We start from the raw sequence: 26,765 nt of genomic DNA, 5'->3' as shown, positions 1-26,765 counted from the left end.
CCACGTTCACGCTGGGACAACGATAATCACTCCCTTCTCGCCATTTCTTGAGAATTTACAAGGTTGTCGTGCCAAGCACTGCACTCCGTTACCTCGTGTTTAATTGTCTGAACGCCCTCTAAGGGGCACACAGCTCATCACCCTTCCTGCACGAGGAAACGCTGGTCCAGGGAGGCGGGAGGGACAGGCCCCCGTCAGCGAATAGCACAGCTAGGGCGCCTGGGGGTCCTACCCTCCACTGCCTTCCGTCATGACAGGCCATGGGATTCCGTTTTCAAGCCTTTTCCTAACAGCCTCACGGAGATATAATTTGCGTCCATACGAGTCACCCATGTGACGTGTACAATTGAGTGGTGTTTCGAATACTCACAGGTATGTGCAGCCATCCCCCAGTAAATTTCGGGGCCGTTTCATCACCCTCAGAGCACCCCTGCACCCTTCAGCTATCCCCCCAGCCCCCTCATTCCCGAGACCTACGACCCCCAAGTCTGCTTCCCGTCTCCATGGTGCACAACTGGTTAACAGACAGCCGTGGACTAGATGCTGGCCATCGCCCCTCGTGTCTCCTCTGTCCTGGTTCCGAGTCACCACTACCTCCAAGGCCCCCTGGGGTGCTTGGCCAGCCCGGGCGGGGTGTGTCTGAGCCCTGGGGGCCACCCTTGCTGGCTGGCTGGAACTGGTGGCATGGCGGGGGTGGGGGGGGACACTGGGATAACTCAGGGAGGGGGCCGCGGCCCTCAGGGAGCTTAAGGCCCGGTGGGGGTGGAGAGGATGGGGGTGGGCAGGCAAGGCCCAAGGGTTTGCAACTTGGGGCCAGTGGGCAGTGAGGAAGGAGAAGGGACCACAGGCACACAACGTACGTTTGAGTTGAAACGTGAGGTGCAGTGGGAGGTGGGGTCCAAGTGCAGGGAGGCGGGGGCAGGGGCCTCAGGAAGGGAAATGGCCGAGGCCAGAGAGCAGGGTCCCTCTGGGAACTGCAGAGAACTCACCGTGAAGCCCAGGAGGACCAGTGGCGGGGGCGCAGACAGGAAAGTGGGCAGGCGGCTTGGAGGCAGGACCGGAAATGTGAGGCCACTGGGTCTCAGAGGGGAAGGGGCTTCCTGTGAGCCCCTTAGTTATAGGACCTTCTTCTCTGTGCTCTGTGCTCTGAGATCCTACCGCAGAACCCAGGCCTGGGGCTGTCAGGGCCAAGCTGCCTGCCTGGGCTCTCTTGCTAAATGCTGCACCATATTTCACATCTGAATGACTCCTTAATACTTACTAATCAGGAGAAGTCCAGATTGTGTCTTCCTTCTCAATGTCAGAAGGTCTGAGTCCCTCCTGGCAACCACTGGATCATGTGCCCTTGGTGGGCATGACCCCATGATGCTCCCTCTTGCACCTGACTCCAGGCCGTGGGTTCCTCCCACCTGGCCTGCCCCACTCATCCGTGTCACCTCCGGGCCCTGTCCTTTATTTGAAAGTGTTCAGAGTGGACATTTCACCAGGCTCTTGCCAGCAAGATGGCGCCTTCATGCAAAATACAAACGTCAGCACCTCTGGACGGACAGATGGCTCCAAAGTGCCCCCCCTGGGCGGATGGATTCTGAAAAAGTGCGCCTTCCTCGGGGGGCTGATGTGGGGTGCAGGGTGCCGGGCAGGGCTAGCAAGCCTGTGTGTGCAGAGCAGGGCCTTGTCTTCCTCAACAGCCCCTCTCTGATGGGTAGGCAAGCCCGGAAGCCTAACTGAGAAGAGACAGTGCTTATTGGGCTCCTACAGTTTGCTACCAGCACGAGGGCCAGGAGATGAGGATGGAGCCGGTGGCCTTGCAGCATTCCAGCGTGGATGGGGAGAGAGAACCCACGGCTCCCCTGGCCTCTTGCAGGCTGGGTTTCCTGCCTGGCGCTGGGAATCCAAGGGGGGGTAGGGGTGGGCGGGTGAGGTTCCCCCTGCCCCCTTCCCCCACTGGCTTCCACACCATCCATCAGCCCACGGCTCACCTGTGAAACCCAAGGCTGGGAACCAGAGCGCTGTTCCGTTACCAAATCAAGATTTATCGGAACATGACAGGCCTGCAGGGCTTTTATGACGTGCATGGCGCCAATCCCTTCTGTTAACCTGCTTGTCCCTGGTGGGGTGGGGCGTTTTACGACTGCCGACACCACTCCATCTGCTCCTGAGCTTGTGGCGTTCTGACAGTGAAGACAAAATGTCCAGCTTTGTCCGCCCCCCACCCCTCCCCGCGGGCTGGATTATCACTTCGGCACTTGAGAGCTCAGCCCGCTTCCCCCTGGAGCAAGACCCCCGGGCGGGATCTCTGGCCCCTCCCCTTGGCTCTGCCTGCTGTGAATGAAATTCAGATCATCGCGCTCTGACAGTCCCGTGAATTATCTGTTTTCCAGCCTGCCTCCCTGGATCTTTCATCTCCATAGCAGAAGCCACGTCAGGGTGTAAAGAGGGGGTTTCTTCTCGTGAAATAATCCATTGACGTCTCTACAAAGGCCCCCGTGACACCCAAATTGCCCGAGCCTCAAGGAAGAAAGACACGATTTGGGGGCCATTTGGAACCTCTTTAAAAAGAAGGGCAGGGCCTCCCGGGGGCTGCCTGCTGGCGAATTACCATTCCAGCAAGGTGGGAGGGTGTCCAGGCCCGGGACACTGGGCCAGCGCTTCAATGATCTGGTTAAAGAGTTAAGCCATGTTGACACTAAATGGAGCCCATCAGGAAGTTGGAAGCTTGTGGATGCGCTGTGCGTCCTCCTCGTCCAGTGCACTGCTGCTGGTGTCAGTCCGGAGCGAGGACGCGGAAGGGCTTTTTCCATACTAAGTGACAGCACTTGCTCTCCGTTTACCTGTCAACAGTTGTTCACGGACTGCCATGTGCCGTGAGCCCTGGCGTCACGGAAACCTAAGTCTGAACCCCCAGGTTGGCCTTCAACAGCTGGTGACCCCAGGCAGGCCACGGGACCCCTCCGAGCCTCAGGTTCTGTGCCTGTAGCAGCACCCAGGTCACGGGGCAGCTTGGAGGCCACGCAAGACTGTGGGCAAAGCACTTAGCGAGGCATGCAGTAAGCGATCAGGAAGCACTCGAGACGCTTGCCCCGACGATGGCGAGGACCGCCATCACTGCTGCTCTTTCATAGACCTCACCTGGAAAATACGTCCTGGGCCCTAAAGAGCTACATAAGGCCCTGTGCGGGCCTCCCCTGGGCCTGGCTGCCTCCATCCTGGGATTTGCAGGTGCTCCTGTGTCCCAGGCCCTAACGGGGCCTGCTTACACCAGGGCCTCAGCCTGCAGCTGGGGAGGGACCAGCCAGCTGAGCAGCTGGGGAGGCAGCCCTGTTTGTTGGCCTTGGATGGCCTGATTGTTTTTATTTGCAAATGAAAAGTAAGAAACACTCGCCCAGGCCAGAGCAGCATGATTTCGTCCTCAGTGTCTCCTCCGGCCTCTCTATCCGGAGGCCCGCAGGACACGGATGCCTGAAGCAGTTCAAATAACTGAACCTGCTGTGACCTGGGCTGAAATCGAGAGAGTGTGTGCTGGGGTGGCTGCCGAGAGGCATGGGGCGCCGTCTACACCGGGAGCTTCTCGGCAAGCCTCCGCAGCTTGGGAGAGAACAGAGATCTTGTGGGGTTAACTTCACCCCGCCGGTCCCCCCCGGGCAGGACTGGTGTGTGGACAGGCTCCCACAGAGGGACACCTGTGCATGGCAGGGATGATCTTAGCTCACCTGCGTTAGCTCACCACCTGTATACCCACCCCTACACCATGCCCTTCATAGAAGGAGGTATTATTAGCAGTATGATCGGGGGAAGGCAAAATGGTACAGACATTTGGAGGACAGTCTGGCAGTTCCTTCCAAAGCTAAATATACTCTTACCACACGATCCAGCAGTCGTGCTCCTTGCTATTTCTCCAAAGGATTGAAAACTTACGTTCACACAAAAACCTGCACGTGGATGTTTATAGCAGCTTTTATCATAATCACCAAAACTTGGAAGCAGCCAAGATGCCCTTAGGTAGGTGAGCGGATAAATAAACTGTGGCACGTCCAGGCAGTGGAATATTATTCAGCACTAGATAGAAATGAGCTCTCAAGGCCTGAAAAGCCACAGAGGAAGCTTAAATGCTAAAGCGTGGAGCGGCACTTAGCATATTGCTAAGGGAAAGAAGCCCGTCTGAAAGGGCTACGCGCTGCGCAGTGCCAGCTACCAGCTGCCCTCCTGGGGGTCTGGCCTGCGGATTCTGGACTTGTCTGGCCAGCCCCACTATCACTAAGCCAATTCTTGAGCTAAATCTCTTCTTATCTGTCTCCCTCTGGTTCTGTTTCTCTGGTTTGGCACAGACTGACGTAATCGCACCACGGCTGTGTCACCTAGGGAGACTTGTCTAACGTCTCTGCCTCAGTTTCCTCGTCTGTAACATGGGGCTAATAAGAGTGCCCGCCTCCTTAGATGGGGACTAAGTTACCCCATGGCAGGCACTGAGAATGGCTGGCACAGAGCAGGTGTAACGAGTAACTCCTGCTTTGCTGAGGAAGAAATGGAAGCCCAGGAAGGTTCTATCACTCGCTCGGGGCGTCACAGCGCAGAAGTGGCAGAGCCAGCGTGGAATGCGACACCTGTGGCCCCAACCATGCTAACGCCGCCTCCACTCACAGGCAGTTCTGATGGCATTTGTGTATGGAAGGGTTTGAATGGCCTGTATATTCTGTGCTTTCTGCAAAAGAACTGAGGTTCACAAGGGTTAGAGCGTTAAGTAGTCATGACAGCCCTTCGGAGGCAGGGAAGGTGGCCAGCCCATCACATGGCCGCCACGTGGCCAGGCCAGGAGACGGAGGTCGGAGAAGCCCAGCCACACTGGCCACCTCTGTGCCCAAACGTCGCCCAGGACCCGGCGTCCGTGGCCTCCAGCGGGTGCACTGTCTTCCTGGGGGCCGCTGAGAGCTTCCCATGGGTTTTTATTAGAAACAATTGGAGGATCCAGCTGCCCCCCAGACGTTTCGAGTTGCACATTTTCCACATTCCTCCTCGACCTGGCACGGTCGGGACACTGTCATTTAAAAAAAAAAATAATAAATCTGGTATTTGAAATTAAAAAAAAATCACAGCCTTCCTTTCTTTGACTCATTTCCTGTGGTGTTTCCCTGGCCTAATCGAAACCTGACAGGCTTCGTGGCAAAGGAAGCCAGACCCCCCTGCGCCGGGGCAAAGTTCAGCGTGGAGAATGGTGTTTTTGTTCAGGGGGGTGGGAAGAGGTGATGGTGAGGGGGCTTCCCCTACTGAAACCAAAAAGCAAAGCAAAGGACCGAAAGGAAAACATCCTCCTACGTGGCATTCAACTCAGCCCTCAGAGCCGGGATTGAGATTTGAGCCGCAGTGCCAGGAGGGGGGCATCTGTGCCTGGTCTGCTCCCCGGTGCTCCTCTTGGGCTTTACAAGGACCACTGAAGCCCTGGGGCCCCAGGATCTCTCCTACCAGGAGTGGACAGGAGCAGCGTTCTTACTACCTCCCCTGCACCCGCGGAGCTGGATGAGAACAGGAGACCCCGGGCGGCGACGCGGAGCCCAGAATGCTGGGGCAGTAAGCATCGTGGAGCACCCGACACGCCAGAGTGCGCAAGCTGGCAACGCCTGCTTTGCTGGCGTTTTTACGCCAGCGCCGACCGCCATCGCTGCCTTGTATGGAGCGTTTACTGTGCTGCTCACCTTGCAGGCTTTACCTACCTCATTTTATCCCCAGACAACCTTAGAAGGTGGAAGACATGATGGCTGCTGCCACTTTATGGAGGTTTGGGGAAATGGAGCATCTGAAATGCCACCCAGCTGTGAAGGAAGCCACGTGACCAGACTGGCGCTTCGAGCCGCCGCGCTCTGCTCATTTCACGGGGCAGCCGGCGGAAGGAGGGAGGCTCACACACCCGCCACTTGGAAGGCTCGGCAAGTGTTGACAAATAGACATTAAGGAGGCTTTGAGAAGAAAGAAGACATAGCCTTAAACCCACAGGGCTAAAGGGTTAAAAACAGCCGTGGATGCCCTGTTACAAGCAGCATGATCATTAGACACCTTGGAAAACCGGGTGGCAGTACCTTCGAAACTAAACATCCACCTATTCTATGACCCAGCATATACACCCCAGAGAAATGAATCTGTACATCCACCAGAGACACATGTGGACCAAAAACACCCATAGCAGCTTTGTTCACAATAACCCCAAGTGAGAAAATCCCAGACGTGCATCAGTTACAGAATGGGTAAATAAATTGCGGTACATTCACAGAAGGGATTACGTTCACAGCAATAGAAAAGAACAGAACTCCTCTGCACACACGCGAATGTCTCTCACAAGCTAACAATGAGTGAAGGAGGTCCTACCACAAGACTGTGGGGTTCTGCTCATGTGAAGTTAGACAGCGGGCAACACTGATGGTACTCATGGTGATGGGGGTTCCCTTGGAGATGTTGATTGGGAAGAGGTACGGGAGAGCCTCCTGCTGTACTGGAAATACTCCCTATCTTGATCTGGGTGGTAGCTACACCAGGGTTTACATATTTAAAAATTCACTAAGCTGTTGCGTGCTTTACCATGTGTTTATAACACTTCAGTTAAAATTGAGGAAAAAGCACAGGCATTGTCCTCAACCCGCTTGTAGCCTGGTTTGGGTGATTGGTTCACTCCAGGGCGTGCAGAGAAGGGATGAACCAGTAGGGACTGGGGTGGTGGGGCAGAAAGAGGGGACATTGACGCCTCAGTTAGACAGATTTAGAGTCTCTTTCAGACCCTCGTTGAGGGTTACCTCTACCTTCATATATTATTTTCAAGGTCCATGTCAATGTGTGTGCACATACACGAATCTCTCTCTCTGTATGTGTGTGTCTGATTTGAGCTTTTACATACCTGCACCAAATACAGAAAGTTTAAACGAACGATTTCTTTGGCATTGTTACCACCCATGGTCTAAGTACACCAGGCAATTATTCAATGGTTCTTGTTTTTCCTAAACACCTAAACCTCCGGTTTGGCCTCTGACCCTGTCCGTGTATATTTAGGCAGAGGACAGAAGAGTGAACTCCCACCTGGCTCGGGGTGGGGGTTTGTGAAGGCAGCCACGGGAGGCTGTCACTTTGACAGTCACACTGCAGTTGTCCCACATGTGACAACCCTTTGTAAGGGTCCTCAGCGTACCACCCCCCAGAAGTCCCTCTTCCCAGTTAGCTATCTCAGGAGCCCTTTACAAAATAATAAAACAAACTATTGCCCCAGAGGAGCGTGTGTTGTGGATTGATTACTCGCCGGGCTTGGGATGATCGGTCCTTAACTATGGAGAGTAAGGCAGACAGGAAATGGAACGCTACCAAGTGTGGGGATATTGGATAAAATAATAACGGAAGATGGCCCCTATACTCTCTCTTGCTAAATTAAGGTTCTGTGCATGTCTAAACCTACGATCGATTCTTGAGCGAAGATGGTCATTATTGGAGAGTCTACAGCAAGCTCATGTCATCCCATTTGTGCTACAAGGAACAATGACTCCACTAAATCGAATGATCTGGTTAACAGAGAGTTACCACATAGAACCTACATGTATAACTGGTGTTCAAAGAACTCATTCAAATCAAAGCTTTTCAAATCAATAGACATTTAGGGAGAAACTGCTATGTTCCATGTTCTGTCTTTAGCACTGTTGGTCACGGATGAAAATGACCCAGTCGTGCCCTCAAGGAGCTCTTGGTTGTATATCTCAGCGACACTGTCCTTCTGCCCAGAAGGGAGCAGTGGCCAACTGACAGAGCAGTTGGGGGGTTGGCCGTTCTTTTGAGTTCTGACTGTGAATGCCAATCCCCTTATAGTATATACGCCCAGAACCAGTAAGGAAGCTCTGATGGCTGGAAGGTAACAAGTTCACACACATAAACTTGTGAGTGGATGCCATGCTGGTGGGTGGGTATCAGTGAAGAGGCTGGATTTCATGTACATAATTCAGGGAGCGTGTTAGGACAAAGGTGGTTGCTTATTCCTTTGTGCCCTACGTGTACCTTCGGTCCACCGGAATTACGGCAACTGTAGAATTGTATTACATTTATTGATATGCGTGACTATTCAACCGACTGATGAAGCTCTTGAAAGCCATGACCATGGCTTAGTCAGCTCTGGAACCCCAGGCCTGACACCTAGGGGATGCTTACTAAATATTTATTGAAAGAGGTAACGGATGAGTGAGGCTGAGAGATTGAATGTGCCCTTGGGGAGATTAGCATTTCCAAGATTTACTTTCTCATTTAGAAGAGGAGACGGTGACGCCACCAGCTCACCACTGTGGGGTCACTGGGAGGGCAGGTGAGGCGATGCAGGTGGGTGACAGTGACCGTGACAGCAGCAGTGCAGGAGGAGGATGGGAGGGAGAGGGACTGGAGCAAAGGAGTTTGCTTTGCTGATCGTCACTAACAAGTCAGCATTAAGGGTGGAATTTGTTGTCCAGTCCTGGCTTGAGAGGACTTTCTCTAGAAGCAGAAGACAAATGAGGGACCCAGGCCCCCGCCTTGGAACTCCATGTGAACTCCCCTTCGTGGGCTGAGGTCAAACTCTGGGCAGTGGATTGGCTCATTAAACAAATGACCTAATTTAGTACTTAAGACACCCAAAATTTACTAGACTAATTTGTCAAGTCATCCAGAACAACCACACCACAAACGGTTGGCCTCATAGGTTTTAATGGAATGATAGACAAAATTCAGATTGACTACTCAGTAAAAGTTCCCGTGAAGGCAGGACTGACAGTTTAGTCTATGGAACACTGAGGAGACTTTTATGGGCCAGTGTAAATCTTTTGACGGACTCTTTCATCTCGTCCTTTCCATTTTTACCGCCTCTGAAGGAGAATGGTTTATGGAACTGGGGGGCAGGAAGCAGGAAGTAGGAAACAGGAAGTCGAAAAGTTCTATTTTGGACGTGGTGGCTGATAAGCAGGTTAAGGCTTGGCACCCTGGCTGAGCTGCTAGTGGTGGGACTGAAAGAATGAAGCACGTTTGTCCATCACCCAGCATCAAAGGTTATCTACAGAGATGTGAAAACATTGACTAAAGTATGGTTGGCACAGAAATCTGTTCTTTTCATTGTCTTAAAATCCGAACCTCTGTAATTACACCTCCTTCTACAACTGAGGCAACGTCTGTCCTTTTTCAGCAGAACCACCGGAGAGGACTTGGACAGACCTTCTCCGTTCTGCTGTTCCCAGAAGGACAATGGAAGCGGTTACTAACAGCCGTATTCTTGGGGGGTGCTTTCGCCTCCCCTCACATCATCCGGACAGCTGTCTATTTACACGGTGAGCTATTTGCAAAGCTTCCAATTTAAAGATCCATCTGGTTCTTACATCAAGCTGAGCCACGATCTTAAGGCGCAAACCCAAACACACCAGGGAGATGCGAAAATTTAGGAACGAGCGTGTTTATATTGTATTTGCATTAATGCTTCCTAGAGTTTATTTTCAAAGTGAAGAAAGAACAATGCATAGTAGGCTATTAAACCCAAACATAATCAGTTTAAAGTTAGGGGCGTGCTCCTAAGAATATTTTTCTCCTGTTTTGAAGGGTCCACTTGAGGAGGGAGTGGGGGGGGGGGGCGTTGGGAAGGCGGACAGGGGCGGAGGAGGGACTGTTGTGAATTCTCCGCAGGGCTGGGCCTCCCCTGCGGGCCGCTGCTGTTTGTCATATGGAATGGATTAGGCCTTCTCTCTCACACTGTCAACTTGGGTGTTCTATGCACAGCCTGTTTTTGCTGGGGTCTTGGTTTTGCTTTTTATAACGGCAGGAAGTGCCCCTCTCGGACCACATGTGAAATCGTGTGGGAACGGTTGGGAGGGGGTGGGGGAACAGAGAGGAGGGTGAGTGGGGTGTGCGGATGAAAAAGCCTCCCCTGAAATATACGGCAGTGGGGGAGCAGGGAAGGGGGAGATGCGCCCTGGCCAATTTAACTTTATGGGGCCTGGTTGGCAGGAGGATGAGGGCGTGGAGGCTTGCTTGAGGAGACCCTCCTGTCCCTGACGGATCTGCCCCTAATATTTTACAATGCCGCACAGAATCGTGGGGGGACCATTAAAGCATGAGGGATTGCAGCTGCTGTTTAATTTGTTCTAAATTTCCTGCCGGCCTCACCAGACGTGTACAGGAAATGGGCGGTAAATGTTTAATAGGTCATACCTAACCAGACAATTAACAGGTGCTGTCATTTAGAAAATCCCAACCTGTGTATGTGCATATCGGAGCCGAATCAAGTCCCCTGGGTTTTGTTTTTCCTTCTGCACAAAGGCTTGCTGTGATGTCATGCGGAGGGACCCACAGGGACCTTCGCAGAAAACAACTGGACAGTGGTGGTGCCCCCTCGGTTTCCCATGTGGCCAACCCTGCCCTTCTGCATCCCAGGACACTGCCCATGGAGCCTGAGCCTGGGGCTGACCCAGCAAGGGGAGGCCCGCAGCCGGGAGCTCTGTCTTCATGAAGAGGCTGCTTCCCCACCTGCAGCTCCTTCGCCACCTGCTCCCTGGGCAGGGCGAGGGCCAGACAGAAGCAAAGAGGCGGCGAGGCCCTACTCTGGCACCCACATCTCAGACAGGACCAGGGCGCCAGTCGAGCTTGAAATAGGGCGTGTGTGTGCGTGCACGTGCGTGTTGTACCTGAGCGGGGGTTGAGGAGGGTGTCTGAGGCGCCCCAGGTTTGTCTCATGATGGGTCCTTGCATCTCCCCCTTAATTCCTGGACCGGTTCGTTCCCCGCAGACCTTTCCGAGGTCCGCCCTCCAAACCATATCACAGAGGGGAAACTGAGGCACGGCGGGCTCAGACCCTGCCTGGGTCCACAAAGCTAACTGGTGGTGGAGCTGGGATTGGAACCCAGAAATCTGTGTCCAGAGCCCCACGTTTGACTATGTCACCAAAGGACAAACTGGAAGATAAAACACTGTGACCCCCACTCCCAACAGCAACCTGTTAAGATTTTTAGACAGTTTCTCTTGAGCTTTCCTCTATGGAATATTTTTTCTCACAAAATCAGTGTTATATTCTCTAGGTAGTTTTGCAACCTTGTACTTAAAATTGCTATCATGGGGTGATCACTTCCTGTGGTTGACATGCAAAAATATGGTTCTCAAATGTTCCATCTAATAGATATGCCTTAAATTACTCAATCAAGCCCTATTTTTGACAAGGCTTTTCCTAATTTTTCGTATTTATAGACCAAGCCAGATTGCACATCCTTGTACTTATCTGTGATTATTTTAATGGTTTTCGAATTGGAGCAAAGGTAGCTTACAAATACAAAGTTCTCGAGTCGCTGGGGAGGCTGGCGTGTGGAGAAGGGGGAAGAACCAAGGAGTCACCTGCTTGGGGCCTGATGAAGAAGGGGCGGGACCTCCTCTGTGGCCTGGCGGATTGGGCGGAGAGGGCTTGGGCTTGGGTTGCGGTCATCTTTACCTGCGTGATCAGTTCTGTTCCGGGGCAGTTCCATCAACATGACGAATATTCTCAGACGTGCGGACTGGGCTAAACGGGATGTCTGGGGCTGCAGGGAGCCTGGGGTGAGAGCAGCGTGGTCTGGGGGTCTGGGCGGTCAGGCCAGGTTAAATGGTGCCTCGCTCGTCTGTTCCCTATCCGCTTGACTCCGCCGAAGAGCGTGTTTGTTCCTGTGGGTAAAAGATGAGTCAGACCCAGCTTCTGGCCTCAGGAGTCAGTCACCCAGCCCCTGGCTGCTCAAGGTGTGGTCCCCGGTCCAGCCTCAGCATCACCAGGCCCTTGTTAGAAACGTAAGGCTCAGGCCTCACAGGATCAGAACTGCATTTTAACAGGAGCCCAGGGAGTCATGTTACGTGAAGCACTTGGAGAGCTCACGTACGTGTTGTCCCTGAGACCGTAAGTCACATCCGTTGATCCCTCTCTACCTCCTATAAAACAGCACAAAGGCAGGGTAGAAAACGACCCCATACACAGTGCTACAGCTGCGTCCCTGACGGAACTTGGTCAGCTTTGAGGGCAGGCGGCTTCCTCTCAGCGACCACTCCCTGCTGTCCCCGTCCCCAGGGCCTTGCACTTAGAAAGCCCCTCAGTAGACGTGTGTGGCAATAAACTCAGCCCGAGAGGGAAACAGCAATAGTTTGTTCTCCCACAAAAGAATCTGCAAAGAACTTAGGCTCTCACGCCCCCCCCCCCCCACTTTTCAACCCACTTCGGGTGTCATGAAAACTCAAGGCATTTAGGCAAAGGCTCCTGACAGAGGGACCAGCCCTTGTGAGGTTCTCAGAAGGCCTGACCACTCCTGACGTGTCCATGCCACCTTGGTGTTTATTGCCGAGCTTTGACAGTGAGAGGTGCCCTCACGTTCCTCGGTCTGATGGGTGTTTAAAAGTCAGAGCTGGAAGTGAGGTGACGAAGCACCGGGTGTGCCTGGGACCGCTAGGTTTCCTGAGACGAGGGACTTTCAGTGGTGAGACCAGGACAGTCCCGAGTACACGGGATTCCGGTCAGCTCACCCTAGCTGGAAGGTGTCTTCAGAGTCCCCTGTGCGATGCACTTATCTTACAGAGAAGCGTACTGAAGCCTGGAGGTGCCCTGGGACTCCTCAAGCCTCCAGAGTTGGCTAGAGGTTGCCTTGAATGCACCCCCCCAGGTCTCCTGGCCCCCAGGCACCAAGACTCGAAAAGTCCATGCGGGTGTCTGGGTGGAAATTGTTGCATTGGCTGCCAGGCGACCCTCAGCTCCCACCCTCCCTGCTATTACCTGCGTGAAGTTCATGTCTAATGGGTTTCAAAAGATGGTTTGAAGACAACATCTGAAACGTCTTCTAATAGTCCATGACTAATGGGCTGGACTTGGCTGTCCAATAAATTGTCTGCTCTATGGAGCAGCTACAGTGATGGGCCTCAGACACCCTTATCAGCACTTGGCGCTCATGTAAACTGACTCTCATTAATGACAGGATGAGAACGGTGACGCTGTGCAGGCCTCTGCCTGCTGTCCTCATCACGCCGTGAAGCCCAGCTGCTAATAGCGGTGCAGACTGCGGACGTGAAGACGGGTGGCAGGTTGCACAGACATGCCTAATTTCAAACAGTTGATGTCGGTTGTCGTTTCGGCCAGAAGGCTCCTTCCTCTATGCTTGGCCATGACAGAACAGGCCTCGTGGGGCTGGCGTGCAGCTCGGGGCGCAGTGACGTCCCTGCCGGAGAGATTTTAATTTTCTGAAGCAGAGGGTGTAAGTGGTGGATTGGGGGCTGAATCAGTCAGTAGGTGTATTTACATTTTAAAAAATTGCTTCATAGCGCTTAAAAACAGAATATTTTATTTAAAAACCTAGACCTCCGGCTTCTCTTGACAAATTGGAAGGCCCGGCTGCAGTCGGATGTGGCAACAACTGGCTGGGTGTGGGTGCGGGCATCCCCTTTGGCTAAGGCTGTGCTTCTCAGTGTGTTCCAGTCCCCACTGCTCCCTGCCGGCTTGCGCCTGGCCCAGACTCTGGTAATTTAAAGCACATGCCTGGCTGCTGTAGGCATCGGAATCTGTGATCCTGTTTCAGAGTCTCTCATTTTATTCTTTAAACAGCCTCGAAAGGAGAAAAGAGATGGGTTGCAAGGGCACGAGAAATGTAGAAAGGAGTCGTGACGGGCAGCCAAGCGTTCTGGGTCTGTGCCCGGGCTCTGCTGACCCGGCCCAGAGGCTGCGATCCATGTGACGCTCGTGTGAGCGGGAGGGCTGCTGGAGCCACCTCAGGAATCCGTCCAGTGCTGTCCCTCCTTCTCTGCTGTGGACTTTGGAGATTTTGTCCCCCACCGCTCTCCCAGAGTGGGGAAGTTCAAGCCAATGCAAAATGGTGGAAGAAAAACTGACTTGAGGGCTTCTGGGTCTGGCGGCACCTAGGACTCAGAACAAGCCCCCAAGCCTTTCTGGGCCTCGGTTTGCAAAGCAAGAGTGCTGGGAGCAGGTGATCCCTGAGGATGCCTCTCTGACACTCTGAGAATCTGAAGTCCCCGGAGATGCCTGTCCCACCGTCCAGGTGATGTGGCGAGTGTCCAGAGACCATGAAGGAGAGGTGTGGTCCCAAGGCTGCGGGAAGAGACGGAGGGTTCAACCTGGAACAAGGTGTGGAGGGCGGGAAGGGGAGCTGGAGTGTTCTCACCAGGCTTTCAGCTCAGCCCCCTTGCCTCCTAGCTGGGTGATCTCGGGCAAGCCTTTTCACCTTTCTGGTGTCCAGTCTTTTTATCTGTCAAATGGGGATAACGATGCTAATCTTGGAAGCGTTCTTGTCGAAAGGTGTAAAGGACTCACAGCCCAGCATTGGCACTGATAAAATAGCGGTCGTCACCATAGTAAATAGGAGGTCCCTCGCCGCAGCAAAATTCTAATTCCATCCCAGGGACCTGGGTGTGCTGGATGGTCGTAGAATAACCAGCCAAACCAGGAAACCCCCCACGGGCCCTACGAGTTATAGGTTGTTGGTGGGAAAGAGCCATCGCTCACACAAATCCCAGCCTTGGGCTCAGAACAGTCTGGTCACCTCTGCTCAACAAGAATTCCCTGCAGACCTACTATGAGCCAGCACCGAGTGGCCAGAGGGGCCTGCATGGTCACAGTCTTCAGAAAATGAACCCTGATTCTGGGGTCCATCTGCATTCTTGTTCTGAGAATGTCAGAATCTTGCGGGGGAAAGAAGAATAAAGAGAAAGAAAAAGAAAGGAAGGAGGGAAGGGAGGGAGGGAGGGAGGGAGGGGAAGAGGTGTTTAAGTGGGCAGGTGAATGCCCAGTGAGCCATCCTCTCTGTGAAGGAGGAGATTAGACAGTCGGCCAAGAGGGAGGACACTTGGAGCTGGATGTAAAGCACGTACGTTGAAGGATTGGAAAGGAAGCCGTCTAGGGTGCCGAGTGTGTTTGCTGAGCTGTGCTGGTTTGGAAACGCGGGAGGCGGCTGAGGAAGGAGTCGTAAGTGATGGTCAGAGTTTCTGAGCAGGAAGAGGAAGGCTGGTGCTGACGTTAACCAGCGTGGGGCGCAGCAAGCTCGGGTTGGTGAGGGGTGAGGGGGTGCGTGGAGCTCGGGGTGTCGGCCAGAGATCCAGCTTGAGGATACCATCAGGTTTCCTTTGGAAACCTCAGTTGACTTGGATTTACATTAAAAGATCTCACCGTCTTTGGATGGAGTGAAGTCACCATTTAATTCAGAGTAGGCGTTCAACGAGGATCTGTTGTGTTAAGATGCAGTCTAACGGAGCAAACCGACCCATGGCCGGGCCCTTGTGACAGTGTTACCACATCCATCCCTCAGTGCCGTGTCTGGAATAGATGCTGAAGGCTAGCACCAGACTGGCCACGTACATATCACGCTGGGTGCCAGGAGTTAAAGCTGGATTCAGGTTCTGGAAGCATGTTTTAATAAAGGCATCCGAAGTGTGGGGATTTAACGTGGAGATCAGGTTCAAAAGAGGGGGTGATGTCTCCTGTGCGGGGAGTAGCTCCCTGTTTTGCATTTGCAGAAATGATGTTTATTGGGGAACCATGGTAGGAATAAGATACTCACATCTGCCTTCACGGTAAGTCATCTGGGGACCTTTTAACACTAGGGTGTATACCTTGGATTGTAAGTAATTGCAGTCCTTATGTTGTCGTTGTTGGTGTGCTGGTCTGTACCCTCTATCAAACTCTAGATTCTGTCTTATCCTCTGTGTCTCACAGGCTGGACTAGGGTCTAGCCCCCAGGAGGCCTTGGCACATTTACTGAGCGTGTGAATGAGTGAATGATAGACCCTGTCCCCAGCTAGGTCTTACCTGGGAAGTGGTTCAGGAAAAGACAAGCAGAAGAGAAGACTCCCCTTCCAGCCCCGGTTCTGCCATTTTCCAGCCGCCTGCTTTGGGAACCAGCCATTCACAGCTCCGGGCCCAGTGCTCGGGGCCCAGTTCACTCTGGCTGCGCTCGCTTCCCCGCTGCAGCTGCTACCAGAGCGAGCTCGTCCTCACAGGGATGCGCTGGCATCCTTCTGATTTGCGTTTGACTCTGACGGGCCGGGGTGGTCCCTGCTCAGGGAATGGGGGCTCTGAGGACAATTCCTGGACCAAAGAGGGCCCCCTCGCGGGGCTCCCCTGCACCTTTGGAGTCCGCCTTCACGCGAGTGTGGCCTGAGCCGGTCTTCATTTTCAAGGGATATCCTCCCCCTTCTCCTCCTCTGCCTCCAGTCCAGATGGATACTTGGCCCTGTTGCTGGGGTCAGGCTGCAAATGCCGGCCTCACACAGGGGCAGCCTCCACCGTCAGCCGGCCCCACGTCCTCTCCCCTCTGGCCTTTGAAGTCAATGGGGCTCTGTGTGCAACTGAAAAGACCTGGGCCGTGGAAGCAAAGTTGCTGGCTCCAGTGATTCTGGCCGGGATGGAGGGCAGGGGTGCCAGAGTCTCGCTGGAAAACTGATGGATGGCAGCCTTGAGCGCAGTTTCTCCAACATGAGAGGTTTGGAGAGGCTTCGGATAAACGTCTGACACCCTGGACTCAGAGCTGGCTCAGCCGGACACGGCGGCCCACCCGCTCTGGGACAGCTTTCCGAGCCCACGGAGCCTCTTGGGCGAGTTCGTCCTCACCTCAGCCCACTCTGCTCCGGGGCCAGCCCAGGCCTCAGGCCAGCAGATGCAGGGAGGAGCTGGGAGCCTTTGAAGAACAGTCACACCTTTCCATGCCTTCCCATTCAGAAGGGACTTGCAGGCTGCCACTAATTGGATTTGAGTTTGGATGGCTTCTTTCGGCCTTGGAGGATTGCAAAGTGAGGCCACCTGGCCTGGGGCTAGTAAGAGGCCTAACTTTTCGCAAGGCCAAGGCTTTGGGCCTGCGAATGATCCAGTGCGCTTATATCCCAAGGGTGGATGGTTTGGGAAGTGAGGAGAAGGAAGCCCAGGTACCAAGTTGCTGTAGAACCGAGCGTCTTGCAGACGTCCTCGTGTCAGGCGGGGCAGAGGGACACGGCCGGGAGGAAAGGCAGCTTGCCCTTCAGCCAGAAGTTGAGCCGGCTGCACATCTGCAACCTGGGCATGTGTGTCTCTCAATGTTTCGCTGTCCCACACACGTAGAAGGAGGAGAGAGAGGGAGAGAGACAGGACAGAGACAGACAGAGAGAAAGAGAATGGATGGACATAGGAAACAAAGCACAGCTGTAAAATGCATTCATTCACTCGTTCATTCATCACATGTTTTTTGAGCATCTAATCTATGCAAGAAACCATGCTAGGTCTACAGCAGATAGAAGAAAAGCAGTAGTTCCTTCCTTCAGGAGCGTCGTGATATAGGGAATTGCATATGGGTGGGAATCCCGCATCAGCCATTTACTCCCTGTGGGACCCGAGGCAGGTGCTCTGACGTCTCTGAGGCCTCTGTTTCTTCCTGGTGGAGGTATTCTAAGGGTCCAAGGAGCTAAGTATGTGAAGCCTTTAGCAGGGGCTGGCCTGGGGTAAGCCCTGGAGACGTGGCAATGGCAGCAGTAGCTGTGTGCCCCGCAGGGGATGTACCACGTGTGCACCTCGGGGCTGCCCCTCCTCTGGGCTGCCCGAGACTATCTGGGAGCCGACTTAGACCCTTCCCCTGTTGCCACATCCCTGTTTGTACCTTCATCACAGCTCTTCTCCCACTACTGTTGCTGCCATGTTGGTCCCCATGATGAGCCGTCACTTCTTGTCTGCAGGATCCTCACATTGTTCATATTTTCACCCTTAGCTTCAAGCCAAGATGTGGCACGTCGTAAATCCACATGCACACCTTCCCACAGCTCTCCAAACCCCCATCCTGTTCTGTTTCTTCCTAGCGTGTGATGTAATTTACTTCTTTACCATGTTTATTCTGTGTCTCTCCCCACCAGAATGTCCGCTTCAGGAGGGCAGGGCTTCTCTCTGTTTTGGTTCTCTGACTTAGCCCAGTGCCTAGACACATCCTCTGTGCATAGCGGCCTGCAGGGCCTGACATATAGTAGCTACTCAGTAAAGACTCAGATGGATTAATGCATGACTTAGCGATACTTTGTGAAACTTCTGAGCAGACTGGTTGTTGGAGTTGCAAAGGCCGCTGAGAGAGACCAGCGCTCCAGCATGGAGGACAGGCTGCCCAGGAGTCAGGCCACCATGCCTCCCACTCCCTGTCCCTCTGCCTGCCAGCTGTGGGACTTTGCAATTTGCTTAACCTCGCTCAGCCTCAGCCAGCACAGAAGTAGGACGGGAACAGCAACAGGGCCTCTGGTGAGATGTTGGGAGAATTAACAGGAAAGATGGACGTGAATCACTCCGTGCCTGGCACGTGGGCCATGCCGATGCTGCCGCCCGTTGTAACATCCACAGTGTACACCGATGCCGGGTTCTTCGGGAAAGAGCCACGTGCTTCTGCCGGAACAGCGTCATCCCGTCCTCCTGTTACAGCGGGCATTGCTTTCTGTGTCGCGTCTGACTTGGGATCCAGGGTGGAAGCGTCCTTCACGTGGGTGATGGCTGCAAACCTCAGGCCTCGGTACTCCCTGCACGAAGGCCCGCTGTGACCCCAGGCGCCCACCGGAACGCTGCTCTGGCCTGAGCTCGGATCCTGTGACTCTGGTGTCCGCTGCACAGGCACGCATTTACAGAGCGCCCACTGTTTGCACCGAGGCTTGGCTCGCTCTGGCCACCGTCCTCCGATCCGGGGCGGCCTAGAGGAGCCCCCCCCCCTCTACCTATAGCCACATCTGGGGCTCATTGGTGCCGTCACGACAGTTTGTTTACGTGTAATTTCTGGCTGAGACTTGAAAGCCGAACGACCGCTCCGTTCTCTAAACAGTCACTACCGTTATACAAAAAGCAGGCCATCTCCCGGCTTGGATGTCGGACCAAAGTATCTACTCCCAGCGTACCCGTGAGGGAAATCAAAGGGCTTGTTTACTCACAAGTGGAAACTGCGACGTTCAGGGTCCCACGGGACTGACTGGCTGCCTCGCAGCCGAGAAGCTCGCGGGCTCACAGGGTTGTTTACGCAGACGGTGCTCCCGGTTGGGAGCCAGATGTCCCGGAGGCAGGGGTCCTCCAGTGGGGGCACAGGAGCCTCGCGGAAGGCAAGTGTCCGCAGGTTTCCTCCGCAGCCTCGGAGGCCCTCCTTCTCCTCTGTCCTCTCTCCCTGCCTCCCAGGGGAGACGTACGTACAGAGAGAAAGTCTCCTTTGTTTCTCCCACAAATGTTTCATTAGGAAGGGGGTGCTCCTGACCTCTGGCAGCCCCAGTCGGTCGTCGGGTTTCAGGACCAGGATTTGGACAGCTGCGCGCCCTGATCTGGTCGGGCATCTGGGCAGGGCTGTGGCTCTCACCCCTCGGAGGCCCCGTGCAGCCCGTCCCGTCCCGCAGGCATGGGCCCTGAGAGGCTCCCACCCCCTCCGTGGCCAGCTGTCCATCAGGACAGGTTGGGCGGCCCTTACGTGGGTGGGAGAACTCGGGTGTGGCCCCAGCTCATGATTTATGTAATTGGGCCCTCAAGGAGAGAAAGGAAGGGAAGGGACTGGTGACCGTGGGGCTTCTGTTCCTTCTGACTGCGGGACAGTGGGGTCCGTAGGACATCCGTCTGACAGTTCTGGAGGCTGGGGGTGGGGATGATGAGTGCTGGGGGGACCCTCACAAATAATGTGCGGTCGATTCCAAAGTGAGGCCAGGAACCCCCTCAGTGCCACCAGCCTCCTGTCGGGTGTGCGTCCACGCAGTCTAACTCTTTCTACGAGCTGGTGGAGGGTTCCTGGGGCTGCCCAAAATAAGTACCACAAACCTCCGGCTTCACACAACAGAAATTTCGTCTCTCACAGTCTGGAGGCCAGAAGTGAGAATCAAGGTGTCGGCCTGGATCCTTCGGCCTCTCTCTGCCTCTGGTGTTGCTGGCGTCCTTGGGCTCCTTGGCTTGCAGATGTATCACTCCAGTCTCTCTCTGCCTCTGCTTCACATGTGCATCTTCCCCCTGTGTGTGTCTGTGTCCAAATTCCTCTCTTTATTGGGACACAGTGATTTGGCCCTGTTTCCAGATAAAGTCACACTCACAGATTCTGGGGCTTAGGACTTGAATGGACCTTTTCAGGGGACACCATTGAACCCAGTACAGAGCTATTCTCCACAAGGGTGCTTTTTGCTTGGACGTCTTGGTTTTCTTATCTGTAAAATAGGGATAATAGTCCCACCTTCATTGGGCTGATGTGGGGATTACATCAGCTCAGAGATGCAGAGTCCTCAGAGCTGTGCTTGATACACAGCAGTGGGATGTAAGGGGTCCTGTTCTTACTCTGATCTTCAGCCACAGGGCTCCGAAAACAACGCGGAAAGAGAGAGGGTCCGGGCCAAGTGCATGTCACTCACTTCCGTGGTCCCCAGTTACCCTTAGAATAACGTCCCCATGTCCCCTAGGCCTCATGGCCTAGGCCTCACTGGGCCTGGGCACGTGGGCCTTGCTCCCCGCTCCCCCATCGTCACACTGGCTGCCTCCTCGGGACCGTCTCCCGCCTGATCGTCCATCCCTCTGTCCTTCCCGAGTGCTCTCAGGGCTGGGCTTCTCCTCAGCACCCCGACCACCCCACCTAAAGCTGGCGTCCCTGCCTGGGTCCGTAGGGCATCCTGTGGACGGATGAGGCACAGCGTCTCGTCACGTGGCTGTCACGCTGTCACTCAGCTTTCTTCATCGTGCTAGCACAGTCTGTCGTTTCATGTAGGTGGTTATCTGAATGCATCTAGAACACAAACCCCACGAGGGCAGGAACTGCCTAACCTGTTCTCCCATTCTGCGCCCGGCCCTCCGTAGTCTTGAATGATGACGCGAAGGTTGCAGTCAGACACCCAGTTAGTAACCTGCGCCCCTTCTAGCGGTGGATGCTTTCTCATTGGGAGCCTCCGTCTGGGGGTCCACGACGAAGAGCAGACGTGTGAGAGAGCTTGGTGTGGCTCACTCAGCCTTCCGTTTTCCTGTTCTATTTATTTCTATTGAAGGTTTTCTTTTGAAAAATTGTTGGGCCCACCCATAGAATAATTGCCAGGTATTACAATGAATGCCCCTGTGCCCATCACCTAGATCCACCCACTGTCAATATTTAGCCATATTTGCTTTTTCACTCCTTTTCTCTCTCACGGTCAACATCATCGTGATCACTACTTCTTTATTTTTGCTGAACTCTTTGAAAGTAACTTGGGGAGGATGTGTCCCTTTCTGCCCCTGAGCGCTGCAGCGCTGTCCCCTTAAGAACAGGGACATTCTCCCGCACAACCACTTTGCCATGGTGCGTTAGCAAACGTTCATATTCAGATCTCGCCCTTTGTTCCAGAACTGTGCTTTCTGGCAACTTTCGCCTTCCAATCCAGGCTGTAACCGGGCACCACGCGTTGCATTCAGTGTCATGTCACACGAGTCTCCTTTAATCTGGAATGTACCTCAGCCTTTCTTTGCCTTTCATTTCATCAGCATTTGGGAAGAGTGCAGACCTGCCCTTTTGCAGTTTGCCCCTCTACTCAACTTTGTTTGACAGGATTCAACTGAGCTTTTATGCATTTTTGGAAAACCAGGGTTTTTAAAAATGGGAGAATTTTCCATTATAAAAAAAGACTTCACCTTTTAAAAAATTAACAGATTTGGCAACATCGGGCCCAGATTCCACATGGCATGCTATGCATAGTGTCCATCCACAGCCTCCAGTCTCAGAAGCTACACGTGTGTGAGCCCCACCGTGGCCCTGGATGTGCCCCTCACTGCTATGGGCCTTAGAGAACAGTCTCCCAAGTGGAACCCAGAAGATTTGATCCTTTCCCTCTAACTCCATGGAAAACTATAAATGGATGCTTCCACAGCTGGAGGGAGAAGCATCCCAAAGAAGGACCACACCGTAAACCAGAGCGGCTGGCACACTGCAGGGATTTGTGCAACAGCAGGAGGAGCAGGTGATAAAATGGTGCTTCTGAGAAGAAACTCATCCACCAAGGGCTTATCAATGATGGTGGTCTTTCTTAAGAAGTCAGATGCTGACAGCTCTTCGTGACGGGAACGTCGGCCTCAGAGAAGGAAGGTCAGGCCCCCGTGGGCCGCCGCGGGTCTTGGCTAGGATGGGCCACCACCCCAACCATGTGTCACTAGGCTCTTACGTCACCCCCTAAGTCAGAGCTGTCATTCTCCCAGTTCAGATGCGTTCATGCTCAGTGCTGACCACCCAGCAGGTGTGATGTTCATATATTTTGAATAAATACATAACTTATTGAATAAATGCAAAGTAACTGGTTTTTTTCTTCTCAACTAATTCTCTGACTCATTCTCCAAAGAAGTGTTTCTCAACCTTCTTACACAAATATCCCCTTCCAGAAACACGTCCCATTTCACATACTGATTTGTACGCCCATCCCCCAAAGGGCTGTGAGAGGAACTTCTCATCAGAGTTCTCATTAGTAATCACAGCCTCATCTAAAAATCTCCACAGACTAAAAGTATTCTGTCACTCTTTGTTTTCAAGTTCTGTGAAGAAAGCTTCCACCCATAATTTTTTAATATTGCAAAATAGAATGTTCCTTTGTATTCTGTATCACTGCTGTTGTAGTTTGTGGTTGCCCACCCCAAAAAAGGGGAGCAAACGACACCCCTCCCCAGAACATCTCTGACCTGAAGCTTTAGGACGGAGAACCTAGTGGGGAAGCACCTGACCTCCGATGAGTCAGCATCGTGGTCACTGTTCTGAAATTTTCACCAGGAGCCTGGTCTCAAGGTCTAAAGGAGCCAGTCTCCTCGTAGGACGTGGCCCCGAACATCCCAGTGGCTCTACATCCCATGTGGAAGAAATGCTGACCTGCGGAAAGGGAAAACAGAAGGCCAAGAGAGCCAGCCACCAAAAATGCCGAACTTCAAATGAAATCGTGCATGTTCTTAAAAAATAAACAACACAAAAGGCATTTGGGGTGAGCTGGGCTGTTTATCTCCATATCCACAGTGTGTTGGTTGATAAAGATCTTACTTGGAAACTTTCTTTTGCGGAGATCAGGACAGATTTTTCCAGTTAATAATTACAGGTATTAGAAAACTCAGCTGATTTGGCTGTGAGACAACACAGGAAGCGTTTCCTCTTAATTTTTAGCCATGTAGTAATAACGGCATCCACCAGTTTCAAGCAAGATCAAATAGAAGAGCTGATGTGGATTATCCAGCATAACGGTCCAGTGTGTTCAATTAGCTGTGAAATCTTCTAATTTTATTCAGGCACATAAATCAAGTTTTTATGTGTAAGTGCATCCAACGGCATGTTTTCGACTAGCTTTAAACAGGCTTTCAGCCTAGCTGAGAGAGTTCGGAATGCAGGCTCTGGGGCCAGATACTTGGGTTCAAATCCTGCCTCTGCCACTTCCTGCCTGGGTCAGCCTCAAGCATTACTCACTCTCTCTGTGTCTCAGGTTGCTCCACTGAGCAAAGGTAACAATGATCAAAGTACCCACAGTATGGGTTGGGAGGCTAAGTGGGTCAATTTACAGAATCTCTTAGGTCAGTTCCTGGCACATGGAAGTTAGAGATCATGATGGTGATGATGGTGATGGTGGTGATGATTCCCTTCATGTACACTGAGCACTTTGCACCTCTAGGTGCCATGCAAGTGTAATACATACAGATTTGGTTAATCCTCCTGGAACCATTATTGTCCGTCTCTTTTGGTGAAAATAGAAGAGGCTTAGGGAAGTTAAGAAACAGGAGAGGACCTGGACCCAGGCCTCCCAGTTGAACTGAGGCCTCTCGTGGCCAGGGTTGGGGGTGTGTAGATGGACAGGACATGTCCCCTGCCTCAAGGGGCCCATCCCTCCCCCACCCTCTGACAGTCAGAAGAGCACAGTGTCCTAGCCCTGGCATCAGGGAACAGCAGGTGTCTTCTGACCTTTAGAGACACTTGTCCCCTGGTTGGAGTAGACACTGTCACATCCGTATAGTTAAAGATAAATTGACACTCAGAAAGGTTACGTGGCTCATTCAAGGTCACACAACCGGACTTGCGAGGGCCTCCCGACTTCGATGTTCTGGCTGATGCTGTCCATGGCGCCATATCTCTTCCATCCCTGACTTGGAGGAGCTGCACAGGCCCTGCTCAGCAGGACAATCCCAATGACCCAGGCACACAGAGTTGGAATGGCTGCCATGCTGGGCTGGGTTAAGATGACAGCTTGACAACTGGCCCACTTGCTTGGTCTTTATGACAAGCATCATTAGCAGCTGTGTTTGAAATGGTGCAGAGACCTAACTTCAGGCAGAAACTGAGGGGCAGTTACTGTGCAAAACTGCCTGGAGAGCCAGGACTAGAGCCAGGGATTCTCCCCTCAGGCCACGTGCCAAGCTCAAGGGTCTTGCCCCAGACCACACAGCCAGACTGTCATGGGCCAAACTCATCGCAGGCTCATTTGGCTGCAAGGCTAATGCTCTTAACCACTTCCCCACATGGCCCTTCCTCACTGATTTTGCCTTGAAGGAAACCAATGGCTTGAGACAGAAAGTCCGGGAAATGCACATAAACTTCTTTTATGACCTATGATTGTTAGATGCTGGTGATTAACGTTGGCTCTGAGATAACCGACTCTATCTACATGTTTGTGTCCTAGCTGAAGTCTGTCCAATAATGATTCACTGCTTAATTTAGCAGTGAGAGGACCAGGTTTCAGCTACCACCTCCAGCCTCTGCTCAAAGTTTTGCTTATTTAACTGAGGGTTGCTGTCCTAAACAATGGCTCTTAACACATTTTGCTTCATAAGGCTGATTGTCATTAGTCTTCTCACAATGCTCTTTGATTATTCTATGTGTACTTTGTAAGACAAAGTAGTTTTCTGTTATATATGTATCTATCCTCTCTCTCTCTTTCTGTCTCTCTCTCTCCCTCTCTCCCCAGCCTCCTTCTGCAAAGGAATGGGAGACACTTGTTAAATAAACAGACCAATAGGTAGACATCCCCAACCTGCAAAGGCACCATCAACGTTAGTCGTTGACATTTGAGACTTTCAGATCCACCCAGGCACTGCAGAATCCAGTTGTGAAATTGGTTTCATTTCTTCACTTGGAACACAAGCCGTGCTTGTTAAATCAGTGAATCATCAGAACTGGCTCTGAAAGATTTTTGGCTATTCTAATATTCAGACCAACTTATAAAGATTTGCTATCCCTAAAGATGATCGAAGATAGAGTCCACACACAAATATCCTTGAAGAGGCAACAAGCAGGCAGTGTTCAAAGACCCTTTGTACAAGTATGTTTGGGACTCACAGCGCCATTAAAGTCAGTGGCTGGATTCCCTCTAAAGGGCCAATGCTTTAGAAATAATAATATGTAATTTAAAATCCACAATTTATTGAGAGTGTATTCTTCATATTTAGTCCATCATGACTTGCATACAGATACAAAAGTAGGTTGAAAGCATGCAGAAGTTTGCCCCAAATCAGGCAATCTTTGAATGCTGGAGTTGGGATCAGAATTCAGGTGTGTCAGCCTCTGAAATCTGGGCCACGTTCAGTCCACACTCACATCCATTATCTTACTGGATGCTTGTCCTCATGGGTGAGTGAGGGTTGGTCAGGTGGTGAGGGGCGGAGAGAATGTCAGTGTGGCTGGCGGAGGGGGTGAAGGGATGGTGGAGGGGCCAAGGGGAGGAGCTAGAAAGTTATGTAGAGGCCGTGGGTCCCCACTCTGCTCATTGAGTCTCCGTGGGAAGCCCTTAAGAAATGTAGGTGATGCAGTCCCACCCAAGATCAATTAACTCACAATATATGGGGGTAGGACCCCCAAGTAAATCTCAGTGGGTTTTTTTCAAAAGCTCCCCAAGGGGGTTCTAATGTGCAGCTGGGGGTAAAATCCCCCAGGGTGGATCGTGAAGGGATGCGCTGGCCACAGTCATGAGGGCTCCTGACTTGGTCTGTTTTGAGATACACTTTCATTTACAACTTTATTCCCAGGGAACTTTCTTTGTTCCACATCCAGGCTCAAAGCAGGGGGCTGCCACACAGGGTAAAGGCAGGGTGGAGGGCCGGGGGCTGAGTGACACCCAACAATATCTTCCTGGTCAACTTGAGAAGCTGCATAAACAAACCATGAAACTTTGCTTCTCCTCCGCCTGGGGACTCTTGGTCTGCTGCCACGGAATTGTCAGCCTCTTAGAAAGTGTCTATCTGCTCTGGAGAGGCCATGGGAATACAAAAGGCACACACGGCTCCAACCTGGAGCCGTCTCCCACCAGAGCCAGCAGCACGGAACAGCCACTTCTTGGCCACCTGGTCGACCAGCAGTGCTCACTGGGAGCCCTAGCTCCAACCTGAAGGCTGGAGCAGGGGGTGGGGGAGGGGGTCAGTTAGAGCTGCATTAATGCTCTTTATGAGTTTCCCTGGGGGCTTACAAGCAACAGGCTATGGGGAAACCCCACATTTCCAAAGCAGCTTGTTCCTAGACCTAATCTTGTCAGTTTTCCCCAGCAAACATACCAGCACAGAGGAAAGGCTTCCCTCTGAAATTGCTATCCCCACAGAAATTTAATTCTCTTAGAAAAATAACCCCTTTTCCTCTTCCCAGGAATTCCTTTTCCCTAGAAGAGGATTTTCACAACAAGCCAAGGTGTTTGGGGATCTCTTTAAACCACAGCTTCATCATTGGACTTTTGGGAAAGTAAAAACATCACCAAAATATAAATCTGGTCTCTAAATATTCAAAGTAATGAAATTAAAGAAGCCCTCAAGTATCATTTCTCTGCTTCCCGTGTTAACCCCTGACATTCTATAAACATTGACATTCAGTGCTTATTTGATT

At 52.5% G+C, this 26,765-nt stretch overlaps 1 protein-coding gene across 1 annotated transcript in view; it reads left to right on the top strand.

The window, feature by feature from the left end:
- Nucleotides 1-9,590, top strand: part of C20H16orf95 (chromosome 20 C16orf95 homolog) — a 302,388-nt gene extending 292,798 nt beyond the window's left edge. The window contains exon 15 of the mRNA XM_089903389.1: nucleotides 9,164-9,590. The gene's annotated coding sequence lies outside the window, so the exon portion shown is untranslated. The remainder of the gene's footprint in view (nucleotides 1-9,163) is intronic.
- Nucleotides 9,591-26,765: the final 17,175 nt, after the last annotated feature.

Source organism: Delphinapterus leucas, chromosome 20 (genome assembly GCF_059928025.1).
Source record: "Delphinapterus leucas isolate spDelLeu-1000000601 "Yukka" chromosome 20, BTC_Dleu_Yukka2, whole genome shotgun sequence".
In the NCBI taxonomy this organism is placed as follows: Eukaryota; Metazoa; Chordata; class Mammalia; order Artiodactyla; family Monodontidae; genus Delphinapterus; species Delphinapterus leucas.
Note: the sequence above shows the minus strand (reverse complement) of the source record. Positions and strands in the feature narration are given on the sequence as shown.